Source organism: Myotis brandtii, unplaced genomic scaffold (genome assembly GCF_000412655.1).
Source record: "Myotis brandtii unplaced genomic scaffold, ASM41265v1 scaffold21, whole genome shotgun sequence".
NCBI classification, from domain to species: domain Eukaryota; kingdom Metazoa; phylum Chordata; class Mammalia; order Chiroptera; family Vespertilionidae; genus Myotis; species Myotis brandtii.
This window is the reverse complement of record NW_005357846.1, coordinates 3130876-3144838: the sequence shown is the minus strand read 5'-3', so window position 1 is coordinate 3144838 and position 13963 is coordinate 3130876.

The window sequence follows — 13963 nt, the reverse complement described above, 5'->3', positions numbered from 1 at the left end:
ATTTTCACAGATATTGGAATTAAAGTTTCCTATGGCTAAAGATAGAGAAATCCAATAACCTGATTTTTAAATGCAGTATGTCTTGCCTGATATTAGTTAACAAGACCAACTAAGATGTCTATACTGAGTCAGCAATAAATTGATTCTTTCCCAATAAACACTTGTTAAATTAGATTAAAGGGGAAGACATGAATCAATTATTTAATTTATCATGACCAAGAAATTATAACAGAAAATCTGGTTAAATTAACCCAAAGAATTGTTTGATTTGACCATCATTTTTATTCTCTACTAGAGGCCCAATGCATGAATTCATGCACCAGTGGGGCCCCTTAGCCTGGCCTGTGGGATCAGGCTCTCTAACATCCCCTGAGGGGTCCCAGATTGTGAGAGGGCACAGGCCAGGCTGAGGGACCCCACCAGTGCACGATCAGGGCAGGGGAGGGATGCAGGAGGTTGGCCAGCTGGGGAGGGACAGTGGGAGGGCTCCAGGTCTTGTCCGGCCCATCTCATTCAGTCCTGATAGGCCGGACCCAGCAGCAAGCTAATCTACCAGTTGAAGTGTCTGCCCCCTGGTGGTCAGTGCACGTCATAGCGCACGGTTGAGCAGCCTTAACATATCATTAGCATATTATGCTTTGATTGGTTGAACTGCCAATGGGACGACTGGACATGGACATTTAGCATATTAGGCTTTTATTATATAGGATACTAGTGTGTGTGTGTGTGTGTGGACACAACTTCAGAATATTATAGGAAGAGTATAAAGAAATCCAAATAAAAACAAAATCTACAATACAACAGGGATATGTTCAGGTAAATTGAGTGTACAATACTTGCTCAAGTTAAGGACTGCATAAATACTTAGAAAGTTAGGAAGGAAAGAAGAAAAATTTAAAAAAATATATTTAAAAATAAAATAAATATTCATTTGTCAAAAACAGTTTGTTGATACCCCTGATGTAATAAATAATAGTAACTATTCTGATAAAGAATACTTATATTCACATCAATATAAGATTAGGTAAATGTTTCTTTTATCCCTCCTCCCTTGTGTCTAAATCTATTATTTTGCACATTTATGAGAAATAAAAAATAAAATTCTATTTGTTATTTTGATATATTCCTGCATAAAAAATAAAAGAAATATTTGTTTCTTAGAAGTTAATTCTAAAAATTGTCTGTATTACTACATGCATACATATATATATTGATTATGTGAAATATAGAATAAAAATGAACCTTTGTGATAAATTAAAACTAACATTTTTATTTCTTAGAATCAGTCTGATTGTAGAAAAATAACTGCAGTGAACTCACAGTGCATAAATTACTCTCTAGGTGTTAATAGCACCCACAAAACTGTGTCTATGGAAACTAAAAATAACTAAATGAAAAAAATATAGATTAGTACCTAAACAATAGCGAGCCATTGATCCAAGTGTTAAGAAACAGTTTGATATATTTCAATTGAACAAATATCCAAATGTGTGGTATCTTCTTAACCAAACAACTGAATGATTTGACTGAATTTTCCAGCAAGATATTTGGCCAGTATGTAGTCACACTCAATGAATTACTGTACTTGTAAATGACTTGGATAAGGCCATTTTTAAATGCATAAAGACAATAAAGTTGTATATGACTTTGTTACTATATGTGACATGAAGAAATTTAAGTCTGGGGGCAATTAAAAGTTTTCTAATTTCAGGGGGGCAGGGAAATGCATTTTGTTCAAATTCTATCCTTTCTTTCAATGCATGTAACCACTGAAAGACAACAGAAAATGTCTCCTCTGGAAAAAATAGACCAGTGGAAGGACATACAGTTGGCAAGCAATAGATAAGAAGGTTGACAGGGCATAAACAGAAAAGACTCCAGAGGCAAAAAGTGTGTGGGAGTAGCTAGTCATGGGTGAAAGAGTATGTGGAGATTATGCAAACTTGGAGAAGACAGAACCGTATTGAAACCAAGCCATATCTAGTTCCCAGATCTAAAATCCACATTCACTTATCCTGGTATCCTGGAATTTCAATACTCTAGACATAGCTTTTACCATGCTTCTTTGAAAAAGTGCAAAGGTAAAACAGAGTATGAATTTCATTCACTGAGTCAGAACACTTTTGCCTAAATAACTACCATTATGAGTTTAAGAAAACATCATTTCAGATGCATGTTCTTAGGTAGAGGAAAAATAAAGAAACAAAGGTTTGGTTAAGATGCCACAGAATCAAAAACGATCGTAATGAAACTCCAGCTATTTACTCTGTAATTTTTGTGCACATGTAGATTTAGACAGAAAAATAAGTAACTAGAGAAAAAGAAACCCATCCGTTGTGTCTTCAAGAGGATTTGAGAACTTAGACTCAGAAATAGATTTGTACAGACAGACTATCTTGGTAATTCCTGTTTTTCCAAGGAAGAGTGTTGGAATTACATGTCACTATCCATGTCCTCTGTTTTACTCTGTAGAAAGAGCTGAGCAATAAAAGCCATCTTTTAAAAACCAGAGCTTCTGCAAATCTTTTCACCATCAACTAACCACCAAGCTTTCTTCCAAAAGTGCTGTCATTGATTTGTACTTAACAAAGCCTATTATTTATCTCATGGGCAAGACCTTAATTATAGGTAAAGATAAAGAAACACAATGAAAATACAAAATGAAATATGATATGACAAAATTCTACTAGGCTACCCATAAACTTCAGCAACTTTCTTTAAAAAAAACAAACACACTCAAGCCTTTCCTTTATTATCTTAAATTCATGTTTTTGTACTAAAGAAACCTAGGGAAATTAGTAGACAACTGAATGCATTAAGTAAGCCAGAAAGCAGAAAATATGTGGGACCCTATTCCAGAAAGGTGCCAGAAAAAAATTTTAAGAAGTATGGTTTCTTACAGTGCTCAACAGTATTAAAATAAATAAATTAGTTATCAAAACAATAATAATACTGGTCATATTGAACTGATTTTAGTATAACAGTTTCAAATGTTTTCAGCCGGGGACTTCTCTAACATTCAACTAAATTTCATAGACTTTGCTTTTTGTTTCATTTGCCTTTCATACCCCAAGGCCAATGCTTAAAATAACTCCAGACTCAAGTTTCCTATATCATCCTCATTTGTGTTCCCCAAGACATTTCTTCTATCCCCTATTCTACCTATATCCCTCATCCATCAAAAGAACTATCCATCTCGTTTTCATTTGCACTACATTCTCACTATGCTATTCTTGAAATCCATTCTATGAGACCATGTTCGATGTGAAAGTGTTATAATTAGATCCTTCTGGTTCATTTGGTATTAAACCCATCTGGATTTGATCCAACATGTACTAGTTTTATACCAAATCTGACCTATTATGGCTAGAATTACACTAAGTATCTATTCCATGTTCTTTCTTATTTAAATTGGGAGCAGTCATCCAAGGATTTTAAGCAGCAAACTATGAAAAATAAGCTTACATAAAGATAATTTAGCTAAAGAACACATTATTAGGTGTGACTTTCCCAGAGGAAAGCCAGGGACAAAGACAAATAACTTGGTTGTGGGTCTCCTGCTGTTTAGAATAGTAGCTCCCAAACCATTTTAACTTACACCTGTTTTAACATGACAAATGTCCCTGAAACTCACTTCCCTTGCCTGTTCTTAATTTCTGTTAGGAATATTACTGCATGATAGCAATGAAATGCCACACTGTACATTAAATTTTGGGGAGGAGGTTAGGGTTAGGTAATAGGAATGATTCATATATGATTCACAATACCTACCTTAGAGTCAAGTTATTATAAGGTTAGAGAATATAACATTAGTGGTAAAATTATGCCTTCCTACCCACTATAGAGTTAAATAAACAATACATAACAAGGTGGATCGTGTTGAGGCCAAACTAGAAGGAACTTATAAATATTGAAAATCATCACCAACATAAGACAGGCTGCACAACATTCATACAAGCAGCCTCCCTGAGGATGGTGGACGTGCCACTCATCTCTAGAAGCTTCTCAGAATCGCCAAGCCCTGTAGGGCCGCTAGACCACTTAGTGGAGAAAGAAAGAAATCCAGCAAATCTAGAATTGTACAAATTTTGACTTATAAACACTTAATCATGAATAAGTGACTCAGTATTTTAGTGTTAACTAGACTTTAATTGTAAATTAAGATTAAATGATATGGAATTGCTTGTCATTACTCCAAAAGAACAACAACAACAACAAAAAAGTGAACATCACTTCAGAAGTTCATAACCCATCAGTGGACCAAAGAACTTAATTTTTAAAAACCCTGCTTGAGTTCTGAGCTCCTAAAAATTAAGGTGTATGTTTGATATAACTAAAAATCTGTCAATAATCATATTGTGAATCATTTGGATGACAACTCTATAACCAAATACTATCACTTGCTCTTAACTCCCAAATCCACATTTGTGTTCAAAATATCACTGGGTCAAACTGCACCCCTTTAATTGTCTAAGGCTTGTGAGAAGTGTACTTCATAGATACATGAGAAGGTACCTGAGCAGTAAAAGCCAACTAATATCATATGAGATCCTAATAAAGACTTCCCGATTGTTTGAGTATAGAAAACAGTGAGAGAATTACTAGTAAGTCATAAGAACTAATAAAAAAGCACTGGCATTCTTGTAAGAGCCTGATTGTCATTTAAGTTGTAAGCAGGAATTTAATTTCCACAAAAACAACTTCATCTGTCCATTAAACTAATGCTCTTAATTTAAATGTTATTAGTTTTATAGTTTTTATTGACTTGAACTTGTAAAATGGTTTTTCTAATACATAGTTATAAAAAGCCGATAAGCACACAGTTTATACCTATTTTTACATTTAAACGTGTTTAAGTAATACTATAATAAGAATAATTACGTCAAAGCTTAGGGTCATTAAAGAAACATTGCTCTTAAAAGGGGCCTATACAATAGTGCCCTAGTTTCTGGTACAGAGAAGCAGCTATTTGGCCTAGTCACAGTTTGTCACAGCTAATCCTCAAAAGAACAAACCCATAAAATGAATGAAGCAGGCTGAACCTAGAGAGAAAATGGGCACAGAGATTAGAAACATTTCTGTCCTCAGCTGTGAGGATTATTGTAGGGAAGTGCTGAACAAAAAGCTTTGCCGTGCCTTTTGAAAATTTCTAGAATATTACCTCCAGGGAAACCCAGGTAACTGGCACCTCCTAGTTCTTCTATAGAGTTCTGTAAAGACCCCAAAACATCTTTCTGAAACTACCAGAAATATTGTATGTTGCCAATTCTCACTTGTCCTCCTGTCCAATCAAATACCAAGCCCTGTTTACTTCCACATACTTGCATCAGAACTCTCCTCACCATTTCCATTGTTACTAACCATTGCCAAGAACAATGATTTCTCCTTTAGTAACCTGAAGGTAATTCCTCTAACATTTCTTCCATGTGAACTCTTCTTACATTTTAACACATTTTTTACACTGTTCAGTATTCCCACTGAAAAGTTCAGGTCAGTTTAGTCGCCTACACCAAGTGCTATGAATATTACACATTGCCAAATAAATTCCGCATTCAAGGCAATAAGCCCAGCGTTCAAAGTCTTTTATGATCTGGCTTCAGTCTCTCTTCCCAAGTATATTTCTCAGTAATCCTCAAACAACACAGGTTTGAACTAAGCAGGGATCCAATTGTCGTAGGCGGCCAAATGGCGCCGGGTGTTAGACCTGTGGGGTCAGACCAGACCTGGGTTCAGCAATCTCGGTAGAGTTCTGGTTAGGAAAGAATTCAGAGTCAAGACTCCAACTATAAGAGACTTTTATTTAGAAAATCACAGAGGTAGAAGTAATCTGTAGAAGAAATGGGCTGAGGAAATGAGTTATAGAGACAAAGGAAGGGGCTCTTGGAGCTTGGGAGTGAGGAAGCTAATGGTGATGTGCCTGGGGCAGGGAGGAGGAGGGGTGGGAAAGGGAAAGACATAGGAGTGCTCCTGGAAAGGAGAGCAGGCTGGATTTTCCAACCTATGGGTTTTAAGGGCAGAGATTTTAGGGGAGGTCCCAGAGGAAGATCTCAATAGAATATTCAGCAGTTTTCCAGGTGTGTCCTTTCAGGGTTGTGGTCGCCACTGATCCAGTGGTTCTCAACCTTCTGGCCCTTTAAATACAGTTCCTTATGTTGTGACCCAATCATAAAATTATTTTCGTTGCTACTTCATAACTGTAATGTTGCTACTGTTATGAATCATAATGTAAATATCTGATATGCAGGATGGTCTTAGGCGACCCCTGTGAAAGGGTCGTTTGACCGCCAAAGGGGTCGTGACCCACAGGTTGAGAACCACTGGATTAGCCAGCACCAGGGCAGTGGGTCGTTATTCAATGCTGCTGGTCTTGAGGTCAGCTGTGGCTGGTTTTGTTGCTTATCTGGGCCTGGAGCTGAAATACAACTGAGGCCTGGATGTTATCTCTAGAGAGGAAAGGTCAGAGGGCCCAAACCACATGACTAGCGATATCCTAGGAGAGGAAAGCTCACCCAAGGTTAGGTCTCACCCTATAATTGTCCCCCCCCCCCCCCCCCCCCCGTGGTGACCTTCTGTAGTTTTCCCATCATCCTTCTGCTCATGTCTGTCTAACTACCTACCACACAATCACACGTGGATTTTTTTCTATAAATACAGCCAGCCCTTTTTATTTGGGGCTTGAAATTCAGAGATTTCACCAATATCAGAATCAAAACAGTATTTTCACATTCAGAACAGCACTTTCAACCGCAGATTCCCAACTCAGAATTGAAAGTACTGTTTTCAAACCAACAGCTGGTTGAATCCTGGGAAGTGACTAGCCGACTGTCATTACGTTTTTTTGGAGAGTCACAAGATTTATGTGAAGTTTCTACTGCACAGGAGTGAGTGTCACCAAACCTATGTTGTTCGAGTCCACTGTACTTCCTGAACTTTAACAGTAAGTTACTAAGTGTTAATACCTGTCAATCACTTTCCCACCTGTGTGAAATTATACAAGCTGTTTACTTAAAAGGAAATATTCTCTCCTCTAACTCTAAGACACTGAAATGAATACACAGGTGATTAACTGGAGAGGGCTCTCTGGAATAATGCCTGTACAAGGGCCAGGGCGATTTGGACAGAGGGTAAAGTTTACATGGATAAAATTTCAATGGTGAACTCAGCTTATCCTACTGAGAACTCAGAAGCTAGGAAGGCCTATCAGAGATATTCCCAATGTATGTAGAGGAGCCAATAGGCCTTTGTATCTCTGTATCGACCAATCCTTGAATGCAGGCTGACCTGGAAATGGGACATAGCCTTTAGCCAGGCAGCTTTCTTCAACTGGTGATGGAAGAGAGAGGGATATAATTAGCTGGTAGTTATATCCCCAAATCAGGCAGATCCTAAAAGCAGACCAACACAACACAGCACAGCCACTTCGGATGATTCCTTGTGCCTCAGATCTACTTGCTTCATAGAGCAGGTCCACCCTACCTACAAAAAAGTTCCAGAATTCTTGTTGTTCTTTTTTCTTGGGGTAACTGGGATAAAGTAGAACCCAAGACTGTGTCTTCTACTCATTGTCCTTCCTAGTCTAGTATCTCTGCTGGTTTAAGTAGTTTACCATGTAGGGTGAATTAAGCCGTAATCCCTAATTTCTAAGACCTTGGATGCTCCACTTTTTCCTTTAAATTGTGTAGGGGAGTACCAAAAAATGCCGCAATGGGTCACCTGTGTTCCCACTCTATTCTTCTTTGCCCCTGTTGTATAATAGAAGCCCTACCTCCCCCTGATCATAAGGAACAGTTAACCTACAAAAGTCACTATGGCTCTCCTTGCCTTTTGGTCTCTTGGCAAAAATAATCTGATGTGACTGTGTAGGAGCATGGTGTCAGATGGATACTAGATTCATTGAGGTGATTACTTCATAAGTATATAAATGTCTAATCATAGAGTTATAGATCTTTAACTAATATTATATTGTACATCAACTGTAATTTTACAAAAATAAAAAAATAAATTTAATGAAACTTATGAGATATCCCCTGGGTAAGTGTACCCTCTCTAAGAACTAGCATTTCTAGACATACAGAGCATTGAGTTATAAATGTTGGAAGCACAAATTTTCCAAGTAGGTTACTGAGAAAGATGAAAGGTGCAACCACTTATTTTTCTACCCCTTGATTCCAAGAGCTATATAGTCCACCTTTTGGGGACATAGTCCCCTATAATTGTCATTTATTTAATCATGACCTTTAATTAAATATTGATTCCCATAGGGTGGTACCATTGTCATCAGCAAATTGGCATCTCAGTTGTACCTTCAAGAGACTGGGGGGTGCAGTCTGTGATAGGACAAGTGTAACCCATGACTATGTGCCCACTGTTACACCTTCATGGTTGTAAAATAACTTTTTTGATCCAAGAAAATGTTAGGCAAAATTCTGTATTGGTAGAACAAACATTCTCAGGTAGTGGTGCCATCTGAGGTTCTGCAAGGTTGGAAGTGGAAACCCATACCAGGAATGTATTATAATTTCAGGAAGTGTCAATCACAACCTCTTTCAGAGGGAAAAGTATTCTGTGCAGTCAAGTTGCCATCAAGTTGGTGGTTGATGCCCTCAAGAGCTGGTGCCATATCGGGAGCTCATCATTGGTTTCTGTTACCAACGTATTAACTCTAAATAAGAACAATAGTTAGATCAGTCTTGGTAAGTAGGTGTACATATGTTGGAACTCCACCCTTTCCACACTGGCTACTCTGTTTATAAATTCATTTTGGCAGTACTTGGGCGATTAATGACAAAAAACTAATTGATGTCAACTGAGCAATGCAATCTATTTGGTTGTTCAGTGACTTTTCCATCATGGATGTTCTCTGTTGGAAATTAATATGTAATGCAAAGATCATCACATTTTGTGCCCATTAACATAGGTCTATTCACATGCTTCTTCTCTAAACCTCCTTATTCTATTTTCCAGCACCTAGCCAGTGGGCTGAGCCATTTGATACTGTCCACAAGTCCATGCATATTCTTAGCTGTCACTACTTCTCTTTCTGCATAAAGTACTTAACTAGGTGCAATGACCCAAACTATACTTAATGGAAGAATTTCCCCTTAACACACTCTATTAAGACCATCCCAGAGAGGAACTCTAGTGCACTTGTACCCAACAGTCCAAGTCAGCCCAACTGTGAAGAACTTTTAGCCATTTTTCTCTTCTACCACCTGGTCATAAGGAGCACCTCTCATGTGGCCATAGATGTGAACTAAGGAAAAGATTACAATACAACTGTGATAGAAACATGGGATCCTGGGCAACCTGTTCAATACTCTTGTATCCCATGTTTCTACTTATACCCCATCCCAGATGAATCACTGCCATTTTATAATTGTGACAGCTCACAGTGGGTATATCTTGCCCCAGGAACACTTGATGTTTCATGGTCATATTCCCATGTCTACCAGAACTCAGTAGCATACAAGGAGCTATTTATTTGAATAGTATATCACTTGACCCCTAAAAATTTCACCAATAAGTCAGTTACCTGACTCTTTGTAGAATTTATCTCCGTTCCTTCAGAAGCACATACTTACAAAGGCCTTCAATGTACTTATCACCTTTTGCTCATTTGATCTGATTAACATGATGTCATCAATATAGTAGTCCAATGAGATATTATGTGGCATATATCAATGGTCTAGATCGCTTCTGATTACATTTTGATAGTACAAGATAAGGAACAAGACAGCAAATAAACACTCTTGTCCACCTTATGAGAATTCAATTTGCTTCTGGTCCTCATTCTTGATGGAGATGGAAAAGAGTATGTGCTCTAATTCAGTGGTAATATACCATGTGTTTGAAGCCACATTATTCTTTCTAGCAAAGACAACACAGTTGGCATAACAGCTTCAATTGGTGTTACTACTTGGTTGAGTCTGATAAAGTCTGTTGTCACCTTCTAGGCTCCATCTGTGTTTCCATAGAAACTAGGCTGGTGAATTAAATGGAGGATTTTATGGGGACCATCATCCCTGTATCCTTGAAGTCTTTAATAGTGGCACTAATAGCTGCCCTCCTTTCCAAGATGCAGTATCGTTTTTAATCAACTATATTGACTAGGGTTGTGAGGGAGCAGTTTCAGGGGTTTCTGCTTGGCCTTCTATATAATAGCTTTCATTCCAAAAAGGGAAAGGAATCAATTGAGGACTTTGTCAACTACAAAGTATCTCGCTTCTTGAACCTCATACACTCTAACAGATACCCTGGATCTGAAGATCAACTGAAACTTGTATCCAACAATCCTCAAAATGTCTGCGTGTACAATGGCATAGGTACTTTAGGTAGTGGCAAGAACTGGGATGTTAGTTATTATATTTATTTGCTGTAGTATTGTAGGGTCTTTCTTCTTGGGACCTTCTTCTTCAACCGAAGATTCTAGATCTGAAATCAGGCTTGGCTATAGGGACTGAGCAAGGGATCTTATTTATTTTTGGCAGCTGTTGTTGCCCTCCTGGTTATCAATTCTTTTTTTTAATTGCATAAAGAAAATCCTTGATGGCTGCCCTTTAGCCTAGAAATAACATGTTCTATAAATCTTATTTATTGCTCTGGGTGAGTCAACTTCTCACAACATCCTGATTACCCCTCTAACCTTGTTTACATCACATCTTATTTTGCTTATAAAGTGCCTATTGTCTTGGGATCCTGCCATTTCCATTGTTGTCAGGGTATAGTTTTTTTCCCCCAATTAGCATGCTCAACACTTACCCAGAGGATTAACTATTGTGATTTTACCCTATTCATTGGTCTGGTAGCCAGGAGAAAAGGTCAGGTTAGATTCAGAGAATGGTGTTTTGCAAAGCAGAGAACTCTGCATCATCTTCAAGCAGTAGCCTTTCAGTGGGAGCAGTGAACCACTTTTGTAGGCCCAGAGAGTTCAGAGAATCTAAGGATTCAAGAATCTTAGAACAAAAATTTAGATGTCCTTAATCAATTTCTTACCTTGGCATAACAAATTTGCTAATATAAATCAACTTCCTCTGGAAGTTTGTTACTCTTATAATTTAAACTCTGGGAGAACCCTCAGCTTCTGCATCCTTCCAACCACAGATGAGTCTTTTTTTATGCTGTTCAGGGGGCCCTCTGACTTTCACTTATAAATAGTGGTTACTCTCTGCTTTCCATTGGTGAACTCCAATGTTACAACAGCAAACTAATGCCATGACACTTACAATTATAATTTTCCTCAAATCTCTCAAACACCTGAGATATTGCTCTCACTAGCACATCCTCTTCCAACAATAACCTAACCCAAGTCCAATTCACCACTGATAAAAGCTTTAACAATTGAACTATCCATACTCCATTATTCATGGCCAGCTCCAAAATTCCATTTTATTGTTCACTTTCTAGCATCACTCCTAGTATCAATTGATTTAAGTTGGGTTCCCCAGGAAACAGAAGCTGAGATTCTGAGATAGGTGCATAGGTTTATTGGATGGTGCTACTGAGAACAACTATGAGTGAGGAGAAAGGAAAACAGCATTGGGCAGAAAGAGAAAGCTGAAATGTGATATAACTGCAAGTGTGGCTTCAGCTGATCCCCTTGGAAACTCTGAAACTAAAATGAGAAAACTTCATTCCAGACAAGGGGGTCAGGCCTTTGTGATGCCACATTACCCACTCCTAGATAGTGTGCTTCCCTCAGAGGAGGCATAAACTTGGGAGTGACAGATTTCTTTCAGTCAAAAGCAAGTACTCTAGAGGGACATGTCTGGGAGCTCTTACTACCCACTACTCATAGGAAATAAGTATTGTCATGAGGAAGGGAATGTCCCCGAAAAGTCACTCACACACGTTTGTGTCTTTCCACAATGCACAGTTTATTAGAGGAGACCGGTTACACACAGAGAGAGGGAGCTAGAAGACAGCAGTGCAAGGGTCAGGTGAAAAGTCCTGGTCACTGGTGGTGTCCACAGGTGTAGAGATGGGTGTCACTCTCAAGCCAGATGATGGAGGAGTGGAAGTTCATCAGGGCTCTGAGAGTACCCTGTGGTAGAGTCAGGCTCAAGCAATGTGTGATCAGAGCTCTGAGTTCTTAGAGCTCACAATGGGTGAAGGTCCCACTCACATTGGTGCCTAGATGGAGTCCTTATCCAAGTGTCCAGACTTGCGGTGTGGGGCATTCTGGGCCCCTCCTAAGGTGTTCCCTTACACCACATTACATCAATCTTGACATAGCACTTGTCATAACTGTCTTGGCTGACAGTGACTCCATATTGGATTGTCGAAAGTGTCTAAAAAGATCATTCTACTCTTGCTCACTACAAGTATTTGATCATAAAGATTTGGATGGTTCAACTCAGCATGCACTACACCATCTCTGAAACCTATATGAAACTCTATCCTTATCCTTCCAAGATGGAAATGTTCTCAATCTTCCTCAGAACTCAATTTAACTTTGCTATTAATTTCTATATTGGATTGTCGAAAGTGTCTAAAAAGATCATTCTACTCTTGCTCACTACAAGTATTTGATCATAAAGATTTGGATGGTTCAACTCAGCATGCACTACACCATCTCTGAAACCTATATGAAACTCTATCCTTATCCTTCCAAGATGGAAATGTTCTCAATCTTCCTCAGAACTCAATTTAACTTTGCTATTAATGTGCTGGGGTGGGTTCTTTTTGAACCTCATACACTCTAACAGATACCCTGTTAGAGTATGACACTGTCTATTTCTACTATATTTATAGACAAATCTAATCTTACCTTATATATTTAAAATTCCTTGGGTGCAAAATATGGGTCTGACTTATCTTTGAGTTTCCTACTAAGTCTATTTCTGTATCTCTCACTGTGTAATCAATATTTGTGTTATCTGCAAACTTTTCTTCATCTTAAAATCTCAGTAAACAAATCATTTCTTCAAGAAGCTTTCCCTAACCTCCCAAACTCAGAAAGGTTTTCAGTGTTCGCAACATCTTGAACATGTTTGTCATTGCATTAATTACCTTTGGATTTAATTTGTCACAGAAGTACTTGCTGATAGAAAAAAAAAATTTATGAAGGCAAGATCTATATGTCCTTATTCACCATTTTATCTACAGAAATTAGCATGGTGCTTATTGCATAAATGGTTGCTAAATAGTTATTGAGTGAAAGAATGAATGAGTTAATGAGGAGGAGAATAGTTTTTAAGATGTAAGTCACTTGGTAAAGAATAGACATTAATAGTCATTCAAGAGTTAGTCCATGAGCTCGCTATCCCCTAAGATCGGCAGCACCAAAGGGCTGCTCTGATGAGGAAATAAAAATACCAAAGCATTTTAGGCATTTTGATTGCTGGCCAGAGTTGAATAAAGGACTCCAGAGAGGCTGGCATCTGGAAGACAACAGGAGGACCTTGAGCCTCTGAAGTTAAAGATAAGATAAAGAGGCACTTCTCTGTGAATAAGGGAGGGAAATAATACTGTTGAAGTCAAACTTTGTCTTGTTTGACCACATCCCTCCACCAATGATCAAAAGACTGCATTGGAGTCATCTCAAAACCTTTATAGCTAAGTCACCTCACTCTTTCTTCAGAAAAGAAGACCATGAGGAGTAATGGACCTGTGGGATTTTTTTTTTATTTTTCAATTTCCTTGACCAGGTTGCACAGTAGGCAGTAAATAGCACAAATACTTTCGTTTCTAGCCCCATCATGATCAGGGGTGACGTGTGTGTGTGTGTGTGTGTGTGTGTGTGTGTGTGTGTGTATAATATAATCTACACTAATAAAAGAGAAACATGGTAATTAGCGTACGACCGCTACCCTTCCCATTGGCTAATCAGCATATCCTTATGCAAATTAACTGTCAGCCAAGATGGCGGCCGGCAGCCAGGCAGCTGGAAGCGAACATGAGGCTGGCTTGCTCCAGTGACTGCAGACTCCAACGTTCCCCACCTGACTTGCCGGCCTCTGAGCTG